This window comes from Myodes glareolus, chromosome 13 (genome assembly GCF_982192425.1).
Source record: "Myodes glareolus chromosome 13, mMyoGla1.1, whole genome shotgun sequence".
Classification (NCBI taxonomy): Eukaryota; Metazoa; Chordata; class Mammalia; order Rodentia; family Cricetidae; genus Myodes; species Myodes glareolus.
In genome coordinates this window covers 37,372,808-37,396,313 of record NC_142038.1, presented here as the reverse complement: position 1 = coordinate 37,396,313, position 23,506 = coordinate 37,372,808, and positions in this window count along the sequence as shown.

Below are 23,506 nucleotides of genomic sequence, written 5' to 3'. Positions count from 1 at the left end.
ATGTTACCTGTGTCACCCCCTCAGCAGGAACCACTACCGTCCTCTCTGGCTTTTTGTGTCAGTGAGGTAACCAGCAACTCTTCCCAACGAGGAGGCCAAGAGGGACAATCTGATGCACAGTCCTTATCTCCTGAGGAGTAACTGCTGATCAGCTACTTAGTGAACCCAGTCGTCACCTCACGTCTTCATGCAGACTCACTCTCCAAGAACTAGTCACTTGTGAATTCTTGGGCTCAAGGCCCAGGTTCTTAGGAGCCAGAACAGTCACCCTCCTGAGTTAGGTGCCACCTGGGTCTCAGTGGCACAAGTCTCTGAATCTTCCTGTCTTCTGGACATTAGCTAAGCTGCCAGAGGAAGTTAGGTTGATCCTTACCCCAGAGATGCAGTGATATAATTATAGTCACATACGCAAGGTATATAATTTTAAATAATAATACTTGCTATAATGGTAAACAATTAGAGACTGAAATAAAGAATGCCACCAACTTGGTTAGAGATATTATAGTGTGTATGTGTGAAACACTGCATTCTGTACCATAAATACTTGTGATTTTTTTGTTTATGCACCAGTCATAATAAATTTAATATAAAATTTAATCAAAACTCTAAACTACCTAAGAAGAAATGACAGTGGAAATGCAAGTCCAGAACACTGACGTGAATCTTTAGCTGTGAACGATTAAACGTATCTAAATATGTGGAAAGATTGTGTGTTTATAGGTTCAAGAGTTCTTGTTGCTAATGTGTCACTTCCATCTGAATTGATCCAGCATCAGTGAAAGCCCAAAGATTCCCAGAAGGCATCTTTACATAAACTGACAGGCTGGACTCTTAAATTTATATGGTGATGTAAGTAAAAAAAATTTCCAAAAACAGCTTTGAAGAGAAAAAAAAGAACAAAATTGGGGTAATTAGGCTTTCAATCATTCAACTTATAATGCCACACCTATGTAGACATGTGCTATTCATATAACAATAGCCACATGGATAAGTGGTACAGACAGAATGCCTGGAAATCAGCCCTTCCATTATAGTCCATCAATGTTCAGCAAGGATGAGAATGAAATCTGTTGAAGAAAGTGTATTTTTTTCCAAAAGCGGTGCTGTGATACCTATATGATACCTATATGCAGAATAATTAACATAAGCTCTTATGTTGCTTCATACACAAACTTTAACATAAGAAACCTTATATTATGGTCAACTGACTTTTGCTAAATGTGTGATTTATAATTATATGAGTAGAGAGAATTTTGCTTGCAAAAATTGTGCTTAGTCAGTTAGGTAACCATTTTCAAAAACCAAAACTTTGTTCCTTACCCATCGCTACACAAAAATGTGTAACTTTGAATTTACCATAGACATGAAATTAAGAACTTAAAAATAATGCTCTAGAAGAAAACCTAAGAAAGATGCATGGACACGGTATAGGCGATACGTTTACATTATTCTAAAACAACCCATTGAAAATATACACCCTGTATTTTACCAAGGCAGAAAAGCATTTCCCTTTACAACTACAATTAGTTAAACTGGCAGACAAACTATAGAATGGAAGAAAACATTTGCAACTCATATGTTTAAAAATAAGTCACATCTATAACAGAGTTCTTACAGCTCAATCAAAAGATAAATGATGCACTTTAAAATGTGTGATGTATTTCATCAAATAAGATATTTAGATGACATTTCTCTGATATACGTAAGTGACAAACACAAGAGATGATGTTTCATGTCATTAGTCATTAAAGTCAGCTGAAAGCTGAGTCTACAAGAAGCCTGTAATAAAAGGGATGACAATCCCGAGTGTTTGCAAAAAGAATGGAGAACCTTCAATATTAATAACCCTTGGATGGTTATGAAATTATGTGTGGTTAAAAAAAATAACACTTGGCAAGTTTATTAAACAGCTAATCAGGTTTACTGTAAAATGTTGTAGTTCCACTCACATTTCAACATTTCAGCTTAGAAATGTTGAAAACCTATGTTCAAATGCAGAGTTATCTGTGAAAGTTCTGAGAAGTACTGTCTAGGACAATCTTATAATGGAAGGGATCTAGTGTCAATGAAAAAAGTGGACAGATCAAAGGAAGATTTTTATACACACACAGATAGCATATTTATAAATAAACAAACTATATATATTATAGCACAGACAATCTCAAAAACTTGTTAATGGAGACCCACACAAAAGAATTCACATTATATGGCATTTGTTTTCTATGAAATCTCTGAAAAGACAAACCGATACAGGGAGAAAACATAAGTGGATATTGGCTGTGTATGGTAGAGGGCTCACTGCACACAAGCACATGATTGTGGGAATGTTCTAGATCTAGGTAGTGGTGACGTTACACCTCCACTGAATAAATAGGACATTGCTGTACTGTGGTCTTTCAGGGGATGAATTTCATGACTATGAAGATTATACACAATAAAACTCTTTTGAAGAAAAAGAAATAGAAAGAGGCAAGATTAAAGGAAGTTTGTGTGAAGAAAAAATAAAATATAAACTCCACTGCTTCCAAAGGAAGAACTAGAGCTCATGAATGTAAGTGGACAATGTATATTTTATTCCTTAAAAAGAAAAAAAATTGCTGCCTGTTTTTCATAAGAGAAACAGCCTGTTTTGGAAAGCCTGTTCCCCATACTGCATTACTTTGACCAGCCGTGAAGCAAGAGGGGCAAGGTACTGCCTCAACTTGATGCACCGTGCTTTGTTCAAGCCATGGGAAGCCTTCCTGTCTTGGAACGGAGATGGAGGAGGAGTGGAAGAGGATGGGGGTAGATGGGAAGCAGGAGAGGGAACTGGGGGAGAAGAGGGAGGGGAAATTGTTGTTAGAATGTAAAATAAACAAAAAAGTTCTTAAAATAAAATAGAATAAAATAAAGAGAAACAGCCAGAACCCTTAGAAGATTGTTCTTCATCCCACAAAGGTTAGCATCATGTATGGAGACTTTTTTGGAATTACTTTCAGAAGAAAGCTGCAGTACACTGCCAAGATGCTTCCCAAAGTTACCACTTCCCGCACCTGAGGCTTCATAACACTAAACCACACAGTTCCCAGTGCTGCTCCACTAATACTACTGTGTGTTGGGACAAAGCCACTTTGAGGGTGACCACGTGTCCCTCAACCAACGAGGACACATTTAGCTGCTTTCCTGCCCTACCTAATCCATCCAAACTCCATGTTGAACCCACAGCTGTTTTGGCAAGGCTGGTGACTCAGGTCTCAGTTTTATAGATTTGAAATTTCACCTACATTTTAAATCAGGGATTATGGGGACAGCCCGTCATTCTTCAAAAGGAGACAAAGCTCCTTTTGTCTGAATTTTAAGTGAATCACTTGTGATAGGAGTTTCTATCACAGGAAAGTTCTGTATTAAATGCTGGGAGGCCTGTGAAAAACTATTCAGTTATCAGACAGAATAACTGTGATGTTCATAGTGAGTTGAACATTGCAAACAAAATTTTTGGCATTTATTAGAAGAAATCTCATTGCTGATATAAACAAAAGCAGCAAACAGCCCTGAACTTAATTTTTTTCCCAGATGTTTGTTCAACGAAAGTGGATAAAATTCCAACCGAGATAAAAACGAAAGTCCACTAATCTCACAGGACATTTATAATTAGAAATTACATTATGAAATATTTATCCATTTGGAGTTCAGGTTGGAAGAGTGTTTTTGACCGAGTTTCTAGAGCACAAACCACCCTGCATTCTGGTGGGAAGCAGAAATGACTGTATAAGTTGAGTATAAAATTCATGAACATCTGGAAGCTTGCTAATTGCAGACAGAATGTCACATTAAACAAGAAATCAAAGTACTTCTTTCTGGCTCATATGTCTTTAGGAGGCAGAAATCACTTTCCTTGGCACGAGCACATGGGTTTAATTGACAAATGTCGAGGTGGCAGATTTCGCCATATGCCCTTCCATGGATCCAGTCAAGCCTCATGAACACTGGAGTCATAAACTGCATTTAGTCTGGGGTTAGATATGATAAATTCCTAAATCAGTGGCAATAAAAGATGCTGAGCAGAAGCTTAAATACAGCAAACGGGAGTTTGAGCTGCCTTGATCAATTGGGATAAAGTAAACTCCTATTCACTACTGATAGTCCAGGAACCAGAGAAATCACTCTTTTTAGACAAGTCCCCATTGATGACACCATCAGGTTCCAGTGGACACCTCCAATCCAATACTCACACAGATGGCTTTGATTAAAGTAAATGGCTCACTAAGCAAAATCAGAAGACATAAATTTGGGGAAAGAATGGGTAAGGGCTTGGGATAGGGTTGATAGAGATGGGAAGGAGATAAGGAGAGGGAGTATATTGTATACATATATTATATACATTCATAAAATCATCAAACACCAAAAATCAATAGAAGCACACTCCAAGTCTAAAGGCCTCCAGTGATCAGAGACATATCGGTTCCATTGTGATATTTCAAAAGCCATCTTCTGTCTCTGTGACTGTTTCAACTACGAGGTTTGCCTTCTAAATTTAAGCCAATATTTTAAAATTGAAGATTGTTCTTCTATTTTTAAAAGATTTATTTGTCTATGGCAATACCACCTTGAGCACACCTGATCTTGTCTCAAAAAGATTTATTTTATTTTAATTATGTGTATTATGTGTATTAATGTGTACGTGTCGTGTGTCTATGGTATGAATATATGCCCATGAAGGCCAAAAAATGCCACTGGATTCTTAGGAACTGAAGTTGCAGGTGATTGTGATGGGCCCATTGTAGGTGCTGGGAACCTAACTTGGGTCCTTTTCAGGAGCATTATTGTAGCAGCAGGCCGTTTGTTGGTTTTTTCCTTCAGCTTAACCCCAAAATAATCACACAGAAACTGTATTATTTAAATCACTGCTTGACCCATTAGCTCCAGCTTCTTATTGGCTAACACATTATATGTCTATAATATAATAATAAAATTACATATTAATTTAACCCATTTCTATTAATCTGTGTATCACCACATGGTTGATCACTTACAGGCTAAAGTTGTCAGTGTCTGTCTCCAGCGGCTCCATGGCTTCTCTCCTACTTTCCCCTTCTTTTTCCCAGCATTCAGCCTAGCTTTCCCTGCCTACTTGAGTTCTGCCTTGCTATAGGTCCAAAGCAGTTTCTTTATTCATTAATGGTAATCACAGCACACGGGGGGGGGGGGGAATTACCACATCACATTATGTGTTTTTAATGGCTGACTCCTATCTCCAGTCATCTTCTGCTTTCTGTTCAACATAAACAGATCTGATAATTTTCTTGTAACTACAGTCTTCTAGTTGTATGCGTCACAACTTCTCGTGTCATTGGGCCTGTGCTCTTCAATTAACATGGTGTTCTATCCCTAGTTATCAGTGCTGCTTGCAGCAAGTGCACACCCAGCCTTTTGTACTTTTCACACACTCTCTTGGCTTTTGTAAGCTTTTGAGGTCATGATGCTTGTGTCTTACTAAGGTGGTCCTTTGACACATGTCCCCATTTTATTCTTGTAGATGGAGGCAGAGTTTTCCTGCCCTGACTGCCTGGTCCCAAATAAGCACACAGAAACTTATATTAATTACAATATGCTTGGACAATAGCTCAAGCTTATTACTAACTAGCTCTTATGTTTAAATTAACCTATCCCTATTAATTTATGTATTGCCATGTGGCTCATGGCTTTACTTGTCCTCTATCATCTTGCTTCTTGGGTTACTTGCTGGCATCTCTATCAGCTCTGCCCTTCCTCATTCTAGTCTCCAGTTTGATCGTCCTTCCCATCCTGCCTTGCCATGGGTCAATCAGCTTTATCATTAACCAATGAGAGTAATACATATTCACAGCACACAGAAGGATTATCCCTCAGCATATTCTGGTTTTGATCATCGAATTTTTATCCTCTATCTCTGAATATCTTATGCCTCTGAAAGGGCTTTCCTAGATGACTGATCTGCTATTGCCCTCACTGTTTCTTCATCTTTTGCTGCTCCTCTGTTTGTTAGAGATATAGGGGTGATAACCACACTTTTAATAATGCTGTGAGGTTGAAACGTAAAGTAATAAGTCAAGGTTCTAAATGTAAAGGTTCAACTCTAATACTCGTAATGTTAGTCTGAAGAACATTATTGGGCTAAGTTTCATATTGATTTAAATTTACCACCCCAAGATTCAGACCTCTTTGCTGTATCCTGGCACCAAACTAAGAGTGTTTGGGTCTTTCCCCAAATTTATTGATTCCAGAAGTTATCCCTTGAACCTTGGTTACAAGCAAGGGAGGTAAGAGAAAAACTATAAGGATTCCAGTGTTTCCCTTTATTGAGATTGGAATACTTATTTCCAATGTAAATTGAACAGGGGACAAAGTCCGCTCACACACACACACACACACACACACACACACACACACACACACACACTCTTCCTCATCTTCCATTCTCTTAACTTACTTGGTTTGGCAATAAAGCAAATGATCAGTGAAGGATTTCTCATCCCTTAGGCACAAGTCCTCTCCGCAAACACCAGCCACCCACCCTACTGCTCCAACCCAGATTTTCCCATGAATATATGAGTTGAGAAAGAAAACACTAGGTAAAATAATTCCAAAGTTTGTTCATAATAAAGGCTGAAAATAAGTTTCCTATCCTCATTTGTATATCACATGTCAATGTTTACATATTGAAGTCCAACAGAGTCATAATTGTTCTCCAAAAGTGCAACAGCAGCATACAGACACCTAACCTTGGATATAAATATTCTCCCCTATGAAGTTCTCATAAAGAAACTAAAGTCCCAGTGATAGGTAAGCCCAGTTTTTAAAATTAAATACAAAAAATAAATAAATATAAATTAAAAAAATATATAAAGACTGAAATCTATTTTGTTAAAGTTCTTTCTGTAGGCTTCAGAGAAGGTCTGTGTTGTGTTGTGGGCTGGGCTATATTATCCATGAGAATGAATGGTAACATTTAATATACCCAGGAGGACAGTTATTTTGCTCATGGCTTCCACCATTAAAAAAAATAGAATTGAGAGAACATTTTAAAAAGTCACTGTAATTGTAGTTTAAAACAGTCTCATCCCAGCTCCAAAGCTATTATTTCCAGTTAAAAATATCATCAGAATCGGGAGCTGACATGTGATGTTCCCAAAGATCAAGGTACCGTCTAAGGGAAGGAGTAATAACACAAAATACATTCACTTTGCATCATATTGACACCCAGACACTCACTAATGTCTGTGGTCCAAAATCAGTGATTTGTAAAATCTGCCGTAAATGGATTAATTATACTTAAAAAAACATGATCCACACCTTTTTTAACCATTCTTCTATTGAGGGGCACCTAGGCTGTTTCCAGGTTCTGGCTATTACAAATAGTGCTGCTATGAACATAGTAGAACAAATGCTTTTGTAGTATGTTAGGGAATCTCTAGGGTATATTCCCAAGAGTGGAATTGCTGGGTCCTGAGGGAGGTTGACTCCCAGTTTCCTGAGAAACCGCCACACTGATTTCCACAGTGGCTGCACGAGTTTGCATTCCCACCAACAATGGATGAGTGTTCCCCTCACCCCACATCCTCTCCAGCATAGGCTATCGGAGACCCACATTGGAGCACCGGACTGAGCCCCCCGAGGTCCAAATGAGGAGCAGAAGGAGGAAGAACATGAAAAACGAAATCAGTACTGCGAGGGATGCTATCACCCACTGATACAAGGGAACGGATCTAATGAGAGTTTACCAAGGCCAGTTGGACTGGGACTGAACGAGGAGGTGATCTAACCAGATTCTCGGAATTTGGCCGGATTCTCTGACCGTGGCTGGCCCGAAGTCTTTCTGAAAAGCCATTGACTATGATACTGGGACCTGTTTCCTCTGCATATACTGGATTTTGGGGATCCAGTCTGTTTGGACACTCACCTTCCTGGTCCTGGAGGGAGGGGGAAGGAACTGGAACTTCCCACAGGGCAGGAAACCCTGACTGCCCTAAGGGACGAAGAGGGAGGAGGAGAGGGAGTGGGGGGAGTGGGAGGGTGTTGGGAAGAGGGGCGGAAATGGAAACTTTTATAATTTAATAAAATTTACAAAAAAAAAACATGAAAGTGAGGAAAATTCACTCTTGTATTTTCTGTTCTTTATTGGAAAGCAAGAGCAAACTCTTGGCAAAGTTTGGAAAGTTGGAATAGTCATGACCTTCGTTCACAGTTAACTTACTTTTGCTCCACGAAGGCTAGAGGTGGGGGAAAATAGTACATTAAATAAATTAAATTTACCAAATCTTATTAACATTCCTTTGGTCTACCAAAACCTTTTAATTTCATATTCTTACGAGGCCTTAATTTTATTCTGCAGCCTCATTCCAAGTGTGTGCCCGTGAGTGTGTGCCCATGAGATCTGTGCTGAAGGAGTCTGCTTCATAGAGACTATTGCTGCTTATTTTTTTTTGTCTGATATTTCTGAAGGTTGTCCTTGCTCTGTCATCTTGGTTTCTGCTACAGGGCCATGTTCTTCAGTCCTCTTTTTACCTTTTAAGTGTTTTAAGCAACATAACAGTTCTATCTGAAGAACATTTGTCTGCAACAGCAATGGTTTTTCATACTTTATTTCTATCCAGTGTTCTACTGTTAGACGGTTCAAATTAGTCATTTCCTTAATTGCTTTACTTCTCCAACACATAACCAGCTATTCATAAGACCTAAGCAATCTTTCGGCCTTTTCTTTCCTCTTGCTTTTAAGCTCACTTTCTTTTCATGACATAATTTTCTCCAAGCTCTAGCTTAGAAGATGGCTTCCTAGAGATAAATATAGTAAGTTCTCTTGCTAGTTAAAAATCCATTGTGCAAACAAATCTTGTCCTCCCCTTGTGGGCGGAATCTTCCCATTATTGTCATTTTTTCTAGTTGCAATGACTGTATCAACTTAATATTTAGACTTTCATTTCAGGCAGATTTTTAAATCATCTTCGTGAAAATCTATCCAAATATTTTTATAACCATACCCTTAATTCCAACTAAAAACCGTCTATATTTTTAAGAGGACTTGTTTTTGAAAATAAAGTTGGTAAGTCTGGGACTCCTCAGTATAGTAATTCTAACGTACTCTGTAATATGCTATAATGTTACAATTATGTCCCATAGGCCTCGATTACCCTCTTTAGTCCTATTATAACTAGAACAATTTCTACTTTTGTAGCCCAGCCTCTACAAGCAATTACGTTCGGACTGTGTTCTCTTCTAGAACTTATCATTTCTCTCCATTTGGACTCCTAAGATTTCAGTCAGTCTCCAAAGAAAACGCCTCTTCCTTCCTAATTGAATATGCCTGATCTATTTCAGCTTTCTCTCATTCTTCCTGAAGTTCTTGTTCTATTATTAAAACCAAGGCATATTTTTAAACTGAGTCGTTCTATCTGAATTCTGAATAAAGGCATTCCACAGAGTAGATGAAACAGTGTTTTAATTGCCATTTTAAAGTTTGGATTCACAGCAAATTGTTGGCTTTTGGCATTACTCACTATATGCTAAGAGAATTTAGCCTTTTTAAATTTGAAATACATTTCTATGGATAAGTCAGTCACTGACAGTGAAGTAAAAGTCACTATGAAGCTTGATATGGCTGTCATTTCCGAGCTCATGTGAGTCCATTAAGTGGTTGGGAACAGAAAACTTTTAGAGTACAATTTATGTGACGCTAAGCAGTTAGCAGATAGCTCCTCAATTGGTGCCAATTGCAGTGGAGAATAACACAAATAGGAATGCAGTTTGGGGCAGCTGATTAAGCACTGCATTGGTGTGCCAGGCATAAAATTCATAACAGGTATTTGCAGCCCACATAGACTTAGCTGTCTTTACAAACCTTCGGAGAGCCAGCTAAGAAAGGCGGTAAAAGCAGCACAATTATTCCACCCACCGATGCTTATTAAGCATGTATGCTGAAGCTTTGTTTTGATGTGAGCATAAGCACGAAGTAAAAGAACATTTTTCTTTGGACAGGAATCAGAAGTGAACCTAAGGTGTCTAGAGTGTTAGCCTGCTATTCAGTTAACTCAGCAGTAAAGAGGATCTTTTGAGTTTCAAAGGCTTGAGATGTTAAAACTTTTAAAACAGCTAAAGTTAAATAATACACCCTGTGTGTATGCCTTACACAAATATTTATGTTTAATAAATACTAATTTTATTTCCCAATGCTTATGCTTGGATATATTTAAAAAAAACAGTTTTATATGTGCAGCTGGCGAGGAGCATCCTATGCAGACAGGGCTGGACTTGAACTCAGAGAGATCCACCTGCATCTGTCTCCTGAGTACTAGGATTAAAGACAAGTGCAACTATGCTCTACTCTTGTCTTTAATATATACACAACAAACAGTTCCTTTAGGATAGAAGAAAGAAGAACAGGCTGCCAGGAAGAGATAAGTATGCAGGAGTGGATGATAATGATCTACTTTCAGGCCAGGCCATGGTCTTTCAATATTAATTTATTCTGTGTAATTTATATCTGTGTACTAAAGCACAGCAGGGGTGCATGCTGTTCACATGCACCAGCAGATTTTGTACAGTAGAAGAGCTTCGGCTTGCCTAGTCATGCTGTTCACATGCACCAATGCATTATGCATGGTAGCAGACCTCTGGCCTGCCTAGTCATTTATTCTTGACCCTAACAACTCTTGTAGATTTCTCTTTTTCTTTGGTAGAATGTAAACTATCTTCCAGCACCATGAAACCTAGCAAGTGAGATAAAACTTTCAGGTGAGCAATAGCTTGGCTTCTCCTTGTTCTATATTCACGTATGTGGTATCTTTAGCAATTGGGTCTTTCTGTCATATTTTGGAGAGAAATGGCATTAGTTTATAATTTTTAAGGTCTATGGGACCCCACTGTCCAACAATTCCAATACAGGTAACCCATTCATGGCATTGAGCTTTTTATTTGTTAGCCACTGGTCTCGAGTAGTGACATTGCTTCCTCATTATAGGGTAACCCAGTTGAAACTATTTTTACATATGTATGTTTATATTTTAGGAAGTTTCTGCTTAATAGTTTCCACAGGACTTTCTGAGAATGTCTTCAGTGTTAGTTACCTCTTCCCATATTCCTTCCTGCACCTTAGCTTCTAATTCACCCTGTTTAATCCTTCTTGTTTTATTATTCCTCATGTCTCCTTCATGTCCTGGCATTCTGTCTCCTCCTACAGAGATATGCTCATTCATATTCATCTTGCTCTCCTTGCAATAACTGAGAGATGGTAACAGTGTAGATGTCCATCAAGGGATGAATTAATAATAAAAATAAGAATGTGGTATATAGTTATGCCTAGCTTCTATATGGCAGCTCATATATAACTATAATTTCAGAGTATACAACATTTTCTTCTGGCCTCTGTGGGTATCAGACATGTAAATGACACACAGGCATGTAGGCAAAATACCCATGTGCATAAAAAACATTAAAAAAGTGTTTCATATTTACACAGTTCAGCAATCAAAAATAAAATTATAAAATACTCAGATAAATGGTACTGAAAACAATTATTTTTAGTGTGCTAACCCTGATCAGAAAGATGTCACCTGTTGTCTCTGATTTTTGGATTAGCTTTGAAGTTTTAGATATGTGTGTCTTATTTGAAATAACCAAAGACTTCAGGAAGTTACTAAAGGGACTTGGGGGAATTTCAAGATATTCTGTAGATAGAACAGTGCCATTTTAAAGATACAGGTTCTCACTATGTAGCTCAGGCTGACCTGAAACTTTCTTTGGTGATCATCTTGGTTTAGCCTCCCGCGTGCCTGGTGTATAGGTGTGTAACGACATTCCTATCCATTTTCTGTGCACGAATTGCGAAAACCTATTTGAACTATAAAACTTCCTTTACACTTGATCACCTTTTATTGCTTCATATATCATCAAGGCTTGTTGAGAACCTATGTTGGCTTCTTGAAAATAAAACATAAACTCCTTACATTCTTTTCTTTCTCCTCACCCCACAGGAGTGACTTAAATAGCACCCATGGTGCTATGTAGAGCTGACATTTCAGATGAAGATCAGTGGTGCTAACGGTTGGGAAAAAAATCACAGCAGAGAGGTGATAACCCGAGTTCTTTAAGCCAACAGTGTCATAAAAGTAACACTGAACTACGGATCAGGAAGCCAGGTTTTATTTCTGGCCTGGCTCCTAAGATCCCTGGGTAAGCTTCTTGTCACATTTCCTCATCTATTGAATGAGCTCCTTAATCCCCTCAAATCCAAATATTCTATAATATGTAGACCAAGACATATGTACTCTGTATTGCAGAGTATCTTCCCTCAGACTCCATTCAGGATTATATCTTTTAATGCTAATAATATATTCCAACTCGATAATAAGCAGATGCTAAAGATAGATGCTTGTGACCATTCTAGTCTCTAATTATGATGTTCTAACAAGGATTCTTGAACACATAAGTAATATGTAGTTGTTTAATGGTACTTCCTGTTAAATCTCTGTGGACCTAAACATTCATGCTTCTAAGGTAGTAATTGTCTCCTTTCTTTTCCCCAAAACTCTTTTAACATGGAAATAAAGGAATATTTTTATTTTATTAATTTTCTAAGAATCCTTATCATTTGTATCTCTAAGATTTTACCAAAATTTCATATCCTCGGTGTGAGAGCCAAACATATTCTTTTTCAAAAGTATCCTGACAAGAGTCAGATTTTCTAACAAAAAAACCCAACACAGACATGAGAAGCCCTCTTTTGAATTGTTGGACATGGTTGTCCAAGAAGCTTTCCAAACATGTAGGCTATTGCTGTTCTTGGTTACCTCCCAGAGGTGGATGATAATTCTCTATTGTTGAAGACTCCATGCACTTCAGACACAGCGCTTAGATGCCCCTGCATGTGAACTGACCTGAAAGCCTCCCTGAGGACTAGCTTTATGGTACCAGAAGGAAGCTTACAAAGGAGGGAAGCAAACAAAGTCCTACCCAGATATGATGCCTACGAACCACATCCATGACCAGCATGGTAACACAGCCCTAGGGGTACAATAATGTGCAAATTCCTCAGTCGTAAACAACAGCTTTATAACTGGACTTGAGACACACTTAACAAGAAGGAAACCATGCCTGGTACTAAAAATGTAACCACTACCCAGTGCTGGTGAAGTCATGGACCTTGGAGGAGAATCTACCATTGATATTTTACTAAACTAGCATAAACCCCAAGTACATTCTATGTGTGTCTTTCTCACCAGGTCCTTTATGTGACAGTAGTGTCATTTAGTTATTTAACCTTAAAATTAAAAAATGCTTCTAGGGACACATTTTCTGATTATAGCACTACATGCATGAGCTCCATATATATTGCTTAAGTTTAAATTGTTGCATATTAAAATATCACATAATCAAAGCAAAATAGAAATATTCTTTTGAAAGATTTTCCTGAAAGAGACATTCTTTTATGTAACAGTTGCAGTCTGTTTCCTTGACAGCATTGCTGCTAAGACTGTCTCCTTGAGGGAATAGAGTCTGTGGTGAGTGACTGATGTTTCTGTTAAAAATAGAAAATGTGAATGTGCTATGTGTGGCTAAACATGTCACTATCATCATACAGCAACATACTACGTAGTTATATTAAATGTTTGTTTTAAAAGATAAAACTCACCAAATGGGGGTTACTTTGAAAAGAAAAAAATGGAGCGATTTATAGAGTAAATAGGTGTGTTAATGTGACCGGTATTTCAAATGGAATCAATACAGACCTCACCGTGGCCTTTGCCAAATAGGAGCATAAACATCATTAATGGAGCATTTATTTAGTGAGCTGTGAACTGGATTAGGTGCAGTTTTATTGGTGGAAATCTTGGAAGTAATAACTGAGTGGAGAAAGCAGTGTGACTCTGTAGTGAACAATATTAACATCCTGCCAACATCTCATGTTTCACAGGTGAAAACAATGAGACATTTCAAAATATTAGCTGTCTCTTGCCATCAGGGTTGAGATATATTCATCTATTTTCTAGATATTTCCCAAGAAAGAATTTCCAGTATTACAACCTGATATTTACTATAACATGTGTGATAGATACTCCATTTTGGAGTCAGAAAAAATAAAAGGCAGTGAAACTCTTCAATTGTGGGATGAAATCTAGAAAAAAACCCCAGTTTTTAAATATTATTATTAAAGCACATGCATGACTAATCCTTACAGCTGTATGTTCACACTAAAATGACTATGTTTCAATATGCCTTCCTACAATGAGGACTTACCAATCCAACAATACGCAAAGACCACTGTTGTCTTCTGGGAAACATAACTGTGGGTTTGAATAGAAATGAAACAATAGAAGATGGTACTGGCCGAAAGTCACAGTTTTAAAATCACATCAAGGTGATTTCTGGCTTGAAATGGCACAAAAGGACAAGCGTTAGCAGGACTTTAGGCAGATTTTTTTTTTGTGTGTGTGTGTTGCAAACCTTGAAGCTGCAATAGGTGATGAAAGTAAAAATAATGAAGAAAACTCTTTCCACAAAAGGAATTAACACGTTAGATCTCTACCCTTAGCCTCCATTCAGTTGCAAGAGTGCTACCAAATAAATACTACCACAGTGATGTTTGAAGGCTTCTTGTGGATGAAGCAAATGCTTCACTGACTTCTGAATTAGGCACTAAAGAGTCTGATTCACAACAGACTCAAAACAGTTGATTCAGGCAGGTATGAGTCTTTCAATCAGGAAGATGGAATCCAAGAAGGCTATTCATTGGTGTCCCTGACACTGTCAATTTAGCTGGTTGACATAAAGTTGGGCTAAAATCCAAAAGGACATGCCCATTGGAAGGCAGCTATGCTGACTACTATACCACCAAGGCCATAGCATGACCTAGGTCTTGGCAATCATTTACCTGTATTCTACAGTTTTGGTTTATACTTATTAAAGTGTTGATTAATAGAACCCTTAACCCAAATCGATGCACTTTTGTATTTTCTCATAAACCCCAATGTATCAATAAGAATCAACCCTTAAAAGTAATATGTTTTTAAAAAGTTATATGTTTTGTTCTTGGAGGATTCTAACATAATTATGTATATTTTAGAAATTTCTTTCAGAATCATGGCAGTTTTTCCACTAAATATATACATATTCATAAATATATATACACAACCTGCTCAGTCTGAATAACACTTTCATTTGATAGTATCTACAACATGTTTACAGTGTACCAGATACTTATTAAAATTTCCAAAGTATTTACTCATTGAAGTATGAAGGGTCTTAAAGAAAGATGAAGGTAGCCAAATGTAGATAAGCGAGTCAAGCAGAGCAGAATATACAGACTAGGACCCCAGGCATTTGAAAGGCTCATTCCTAGTGGTTCCTATAAGAGGTAGGAATCTTAATGTTCCATACAAACTACTAGGCAATGGTCAAAGTCATTTTTTTCATCTACATGAAATGTAGATGAATAGTCACTACCAAAAAAAGGGAGAGGAAGATTTGTAATCTCACACTGAATTTCTTGATAGAGCCTCACACTTTCAAGTGTATGGAATTGAACATAGATCTTATTATTGGTTAAATCACTGTCAAGAAATCAAAGATGTTCGGGTCAATTTCTAAGTTCAGGAATGCTTTTCATGATTTAGATACATAGTTGTGACTAGAAGAATAGATAGATCTACGTGAACATAAATAGAAAATATAGATTTTATGTTTTAAAATTTATAGATCAATGAGTAGATTTTACTTGATCTTGTTTGAGATGTTTATAGGAAAACACATAATATAAAATAATGTAAATTATTAATTAATAACTTTCAGAAACACATGTTTCACAAAGCAATGTATTATCTTCCATATCATCTTAAAGAGATTTTCCTTGCCATCAATAAAATGCATTTTATTCAGCTTAGTAATAACAGAATGATAATATTGCCAGGATTTTTTTCCTTTCCTTGATTGACACAGTTATAAGAATTTTGTATTTCATATATTCATAATATATTCCACAATCACAAGCATGTTCCAAACACATAGTAATTGTCTTCGTGACACATGTCATCTATTCAAATGATACTATCAACACTATGCTATTTCTTTCTTTCTTTGATATCTTTAAAATTTTAGTGTGTGTGTATATGTGTGTGTGTGTGTGTGTGTGTGTGTGCGCACACACACCATGAAATGCACGTGGAGGCCATAGGACAACTGTCTGGGGTTAGTTCTCTCTTTCTATCAGGGGTCCTGGGGCTTGAACTCAGGTCGTGAGGCTGGCATGACGAGCATCTTTATCTATTGTATCATTTTGGCAGTTCCAGGATGTCATTTCTTTTAGTTCCTTCACTACCCAAACAAAGCATATTTATAGATTGTGCATCGTGTGCCACATCATAAAGAAGTACTGATGAGCCAAGCAGCCATTTTTATCCTTCATAGAGTTTGTATCCTAGCTCTTATGCAGAAATATGACTCTAGATAAATCTAAGATTGTTTTCCTTAATTTAGCCGAGATCATCACTCAGTTAAAATTGTATTTTTCTCATAGTACATATGCTATTTTTTAAAAAACAAAAGAACACAATCATTAATTTTCAATTTCCTTAGAGTATTTGAGAAAAAACAAAATATAGTCTTACAAAATTTTGTCATATTCCAAGAAGCAAACTTAGTGCATATACCGAAAGCATTGAGCTCCATAGGAACCCAAACAGCAATGATCATGGTTTTGAAACCTTTTTGTCACACTGTATCTACTGTCATTAAAACCAGAGAATAATTGTCAAAAATCTCCTGAGTTAAAATCAGTTATGACAGGTTAATCAACTTGCCATCATTTGACAAATCTTATTTTAATGACAAGATTTGTCATTATGTGCCCTTTCTTTGAAAATAGTTTTTTTTTTTTTGATAGCAAAAATTTCAGTTCTTGGAACTCCAAGTAGAAGCTGAAGCAAATAGCAGTACATTGGCTTCACTGTGTGGTCCAAGGGTGCCATGGAAACATGTAGCTCAATGCAATAACTGTTATAAGCTCCTAGGCAGACAGACTAAGGCACAACTCTCATCCCCACCCAGATGCTGATGCAGAGAAGAGCATCTATGGAGAAGCACACATTCTAACTCAACCAGCATGCTTGCCGCACTGTACCAAGGCCACTGCTCTCGAGAGCAGCAGTGGAATAAGACAAGGAAGAAAACAAACTTTAAGTCTTATAGGCTGCCGTTATCTTCTCAATATAAATTTCGTGCTCCTCCTCATTATGTGTTCATTCATAGTGTCAAGTTCCTCCAAAGTCTGTATTACTTGTTTCGACAGCTTATGCAGTATTTCCTCTTGATCACTGTTCACGCCCCATCAGTGCGAGTGATGCTCAAGCAGATGGTGTTTCCTTCTATGAAGCACGCATTTGGCCAAATATCAAAACAGAGCTATTTTTCTGACATCCGATAGGCACCCTTCAGTCTTTTTGTGCCTTGTTGAATTTCTTAGAAACATGGCATGTTTGAGATTATTTTGCCAGATCTGACGATCTCCCATCTAACTAGCACCATATCATAGATAAAGAAATATACTTTAGGGAATTCATCAGTTTCAGAACTTCAGCTATTAAAATATTCATATGTTCTAGTTACATGACATAGGTTTAACCTTCAAATTAACATAATTTGGAGCTGGAGAGATGGTCTAGTGGCTAAAAGCACAAACTGTTGCTAACGAGGATCCAGGTTTGATTCCCAGCACCCACACCAGGTGGCTCAGGGTCACCTTAACTCCAGCTCTAGGGGATTTGACACTCTCTTCTCACCTTTGCAGGCGCTGCACTCACATGCAAATGTCCACACACAGACACGTGCATAAACATAAATAAAAAATAAAAATATTAAAAATAACACAATTAAACAGAAGACAAAGGTATTATTTCTGAAATTCAGAGAGATGACATTTAACCTCTCTACTCATGCTTTCTGACTTACAGGGCTTTATTCCTCAAGAGTGTAAGGTAGAATATTTTTCACTCTTACTATTTTCTACATTACAGTGAGCTTCCATCTGCAGTGTGAAACATTATCGCACCTTGTGACTGTCTTCAAGGTGATCACTAAAAGTGTTAGCTCCAGTTACTACCGTGCACTATAGCAAAAGGTTGAAAATTAATTGATGTACTTTTACATTTGCTAATATGGCAAGTGAGGTAATTGAATGCAGTCATGATACAATACAGCACAACAAGGAATATATATTGAACTGCAGAATTTCATAATGGAATTAAATTTCTACTTTGTAAAGGCAATTTCCGAGCTGAATTGGGAGAGATGAGTGTGTAGAAATCATAAATAACCCTTCCCAACCATGACAGGCAATTTCACTTGCACACAAAGGGATGATTTTGAAATGAATAGAAATTCACTTTTTGCAAGCACCTTACAAAAATTCTGGTTCATATCATCACATGCAAAGCATTTGAATATAGAAACGGCCTTTATCTATCCCCAACATTAGGAGAATGTTTGCAACCAATGAGAATATGTTTTATCAAAGTTATGATTTTACATTGTGATTTTTGTCTTTAACCATCTCTTATCTGTGTATTCTTATGCTCAAAACTGAGCCCACAAAGGAACGCACACAGTAGAGAATAGACATGCTCAAAGAAACGGTGGAATCTGATAATCTCACTCTCTCTGCTCTCTCTAGTTCCTGTTCACTGAAGCCACTTATGTTCACCAGGACCCACCGCTAAACAATGAATATGACAACATCCCCTGCTTGTTCATAGCTTTGCTTCCCCCCTCTTCCATTACCAACTTAATTACATTCCCTTGTTCTTCATTTATTGAAAACTTATTTATTAAGCATCTAACCCAATTAATAATAATCTGCCCAAGATTTCACCTAAAAGGCAAAAGCCGAAGGAATGGAAACAAACATGGTCTGAGCATGTCCCTTGGAGCACACGGTTCAGCTTTTCTTCCTTCCCAGGACAAAATACCCGAGATGACCAATTTACAAGGGCAAAAACACTATTTTGGCTCATGGATTCATCCAATAGTCACTTGGCCCTATTGATTTGGGCCCAAGGCAAGGTAAAAACATGAAAACAAAACACATGGAGAAGGACATTCATTTACCTATTCATTTACAAGACAGAGAAGGGCAGGGGACCAGTATCTCTTCTGGAGCGCACCTTCAATGATCTTTTTTTTCCCCCAGTAGGCTCCATTTTCTAAAAGTTCTACCACTTTCCAGTAATGTCAAAGGATGGCAACCAAGCTTCTATCATATGCTCTCTGGCCGGGGGTGGATGACGACGACTCCAGATTGAAACTAGAGCTAGCAGGAAATACAGACTTAAACTAACAAGCATGAATAGAGGTGAATTGTTACCCTGTTTCTGAGCTATAAAGAAAGCTGTACAGCATTACGTTATATCACTATAAAAGGGTTGCTATAGTAAATTTTTCTCTGGAGGAATGCCATTCAGTAGATATACAAGATTGTCAGATGGGAGTAATGGGCAGAGACACTAAGAATCTCAGACATCAGGAATATGCAGATAGAGGGAGGACACATATTTATAACACATAACACTGAGCAATGAGGGAAAAGTGGAGTGGAAAGTAGAGAAGGTTGGAATTTCATGGGAAAGGAGTGAGATCTGTTCACACAGAACTTTATATTGAACCTTTATTTCAAAATCAACAAGAATCCAGGAGGATTTTGAAACATGATATGACATGTTAATATTTGAAACAAATATTATAAATAAAAAACAGCAAAAGAATGTTATAGGGGGCAAGAACCGGGTATATAGAAACCACTATAGTTGTTTAATATAGAAGATGAAAGTATAGTAGACTAAATTGAAAAATGACAGCAATAACAATCCAGAGGAAGAGAGATAACTGAGAAATATGTAATTATCACACTGATTAAATCTGAGGACTGGCTAAGAAGTAAATGACTCCGAGGCACTAGGGCAGTTTTAGGTCTGGGCTTCATGTCTTAGGGTTTCTATTGTTGCAATAAAACACCTTGAACAAAAAGCAAGTTGGGGGAGGAAAGGGTTAGTTAGGCTTACACTTCCAGGTGGCTGTTCATCATTGAAGGAAGTAGGGACAGGAGCTCAAACATGACAGGAACCAGGAGGTAGGAGCAGGTGCAGAGGTCGAGGAGAGGTGCTGCTTACTGGCTTGCTCTTCATGGCTTTCTCAGCCTGCTTGCTTATAGAACTCAGGACCATCAACCCAGGAACAGCACCAGCCACCATGGACTGCATGGACTGGGTCCTCCCCATAAATCAGCAATTAATTAATTGTAATTAAGCAAATGCCCTACAGTCAGATCTTATGGAGGCATTTCTTTTTTTTTCTTTTTTTTATTGATTTTATTGAGCTCTACATTTTTCTTTGCTCCCTTCTCTGCCTCTCCCCTCCCCTTCAGCCCTCTCCCATGGTCACCATGCTCCCAATTTACTCAGGAGATCTTAGATTTTTCTACTTCCCATGTAGATTAGATCTATGTATGTCTCTCTAGGGTCCTCATTGTCGTCTAGGTTCTCTAGGATTGTGATTTGTAGTCTGTTTTTCTTTGTTTTATGTTTAAAAACCACTTATGAGTGAGTACATGTGATAATTGTCTTTCTGGGTCTGGGTTACCTCACTAAATATGATGTCTTTAATCGTGGACGCATGCTATTGGGCATCTCTATTGGGCTTCTCTCCTTTCAGATGACTTTAGTGTGTGTCAAGTTGTCATAAAAGAAAGAGGCCAGAACACTCCTAGCATATGGAGTATGATATAAGTTACCAAGATAGAAAATAAGGATAAAATTTGATAAAAAAGTCAGAAAGCAGAAAAGACAACTCAAATGCTGATTAGGTTTCTAGATGACGATACCAAAAATGTGATCAGGCAGATGGGTCTGGATTCTAGAGAGGGTGTCTGACTGGAGCTACTTAGCTGTGAGTCTTTTGCATATAGGAAAGAACTGAGCCCTGCTTGCTGAAAACGGATGCTAAAAAGAAATTCTACACTAGCTTGGAATTGAGTATAATAAAGGGTTATTCATTTAGGGGTAGACTCACAAATCGCAGTCCTCTGATCAAGCAGGGAATAGCGACCAAGTCTAGCAGCTGGAAGAGAGAGCACAAGAATGTGCCTTGCACCAGCATTTATGGTATAAGAGTCCACACACAAGTGGGCTGGAAACTTAAAGGCTACTGGCTAAAGGACTTCCTACAGCACCTCCCCCTTTTGTTTAAATAAGAGAGTTCTAAACCTAATACAAAATAATATACAATAAGAACAAATATAAAGTATAAAAATTAGAATTACAACCAGCATAAACAATATCAAGCAAGAAACATGTGAAAAATGTTTCAATAATGCTATCCTAAGTAGTCTAAGTCTTGTATTATAAATAACTTGGCCAAGTCTTCAGAGGAAAGTAACTGCGATTATCTAGTCTTCAACCCCATTGAAGATCCAAGAAGAGAAATAATATTGCTTGAATAATCAGAAAGTGAAATAAAGCAACTTCCAAACTGTGCAACAAATGACAGAGACAACCAGCTACCTGGGCAATCACCCAAAGTCTCACTGGCAACTTTGGAACTACCAACTTTGGCTAAGGCCTAGAGTAACTGACACCATTTTCAGAGGCAGAAAAAATTTCAAAACTGTCTTATCCTGTTTTGACAAGATTTGACAGTCTTTTTTCTTGTATCCTGCATGTCCTGTCTGAATATCATGCATATTGGCAGTGGTCAATACATGGGCAATAACTTGCCCAAAGGCCAATTTTGCCAAGAAGAAAATAAGTTCCAAATGGAATGAGTGTCTTCGGTCCTCAACCTTCTCTTGGGAATAAATGGGTGCTGCCAGGAGCAATCATTTCTCATGTCAACAGAACCCTAAGTTATTTAAATGCCATATTTTGCAGCTCTTTGAAGTGGTTGAAGATTACCAGCACAGATTATCTCTGCAGAATACAGTCTCTATGTATCTATAGAACCTTATTAGTCTACCTATATGTATGACAAACATGGAGTACTATTGACCTATTATTCCTAATACCTATATAGCTAAGACTTTATATTAGAATATTAAACAATCTTTAAACAACTGTGCACCAAATGAGAACAATGACATCAAAATGTAAGCAATGTATAAGTATCTTGATCAGAGGTAGAAATATATATCGCAATATGATAAATATATCCTAGAATTGTATCAGTATACAAAATGTCTTAAGCAGAGGTAGAAGGATGCATACATATAATATGACAAAATAACTTTGCCTAGATATATAAATATTGAAGACAGAAATAGAAATATATTCAATATAATTTGAATTTATATCAATATACAAGAATATATGTCAATGTAAATTGCCTATAAATAATAACTCACAAGTATTCACTCTGTTACTCACTATTATTATTAGTGTGAATGGGTAGCTACTGGCTATAGGATTTCCTACAGCAAAAAACCGACTCTTGGAAAGCATGAGAATGTTCTTCTTGACTCCAGGCTCTTCCCCTCACAGCGTGAGTATTCCTGAAGCTTCAGAAGACTCATGTAGTTCTCCCTTGATCTTAGCAAGTGATCTATTTCTCCCTTGAGAGCCCACCTAGGAGACACACCAAACCTCCTGACTCAGGCTCTCTAACAGAAAAAAGACTGACAAATTCAAAGTGAGTCTTTGTAACCCATTCATTTTCAGCTGTCCCCACTATTATCATGTACATGTACCTGTTCTATACTAATGCCATAACTGGGAAAAATCTCCCTTTTCATAAATGTAAAGTTATTATAAATAAATAAAAACTGATGAAAGAAAAATTAGTAAGTATTAGTTAGATTTTTTAAAGATAGTAGACTCTCATTTGTTTTAAGATGCACAAGCAAGAGGTCCTGGTTAGGAAGGCAGATGTTGAAATCATAGACATTCCTAAGTAATGATAAAACTTTCTGCTGGATGGTAGGATTATTTCTTACAAAGGCTCTGAAATTGTGTCTTCTCTTCATTAAAGTAGAAAATATAAAACAGTATGTTTTTCTTTCTTCTTAACTTGGGTCAAGATATGAGATGTATATACTGTCCTGCCTTGCAACTGCCATGACAAGTATTTAAAGCCTTCTATCTATGAGATTATCTACTGGATAGACCTGCAGTTGGTTATCCTGAGTCAAATGCAAAGAACTGATCACAGGAACCCAAAGCGTCAATTCTTTCAAGGAACGCTTAGTGAGTGATCTTGTTCCCATGGCATGTGCTGGAGCTTAGACATGAATTAAACAAAGTTTCTGCAATCACGGAGTTTATTATCAAGACAGAAGATAGTTGTGTGAGCAGATCCTAATTCAGAGTCAACATTCAACAGTAAACTTCATGGGAAGGAATTACTAACTATTTAATTAGCTGTACCACATGGGAGTGAGCAGGACATCAGGGAAGTCATCAAGGAAAAACATCTGTGCATCCCCAAGATAATCTTTATTATGCAACATGGAGTTTGACATGTG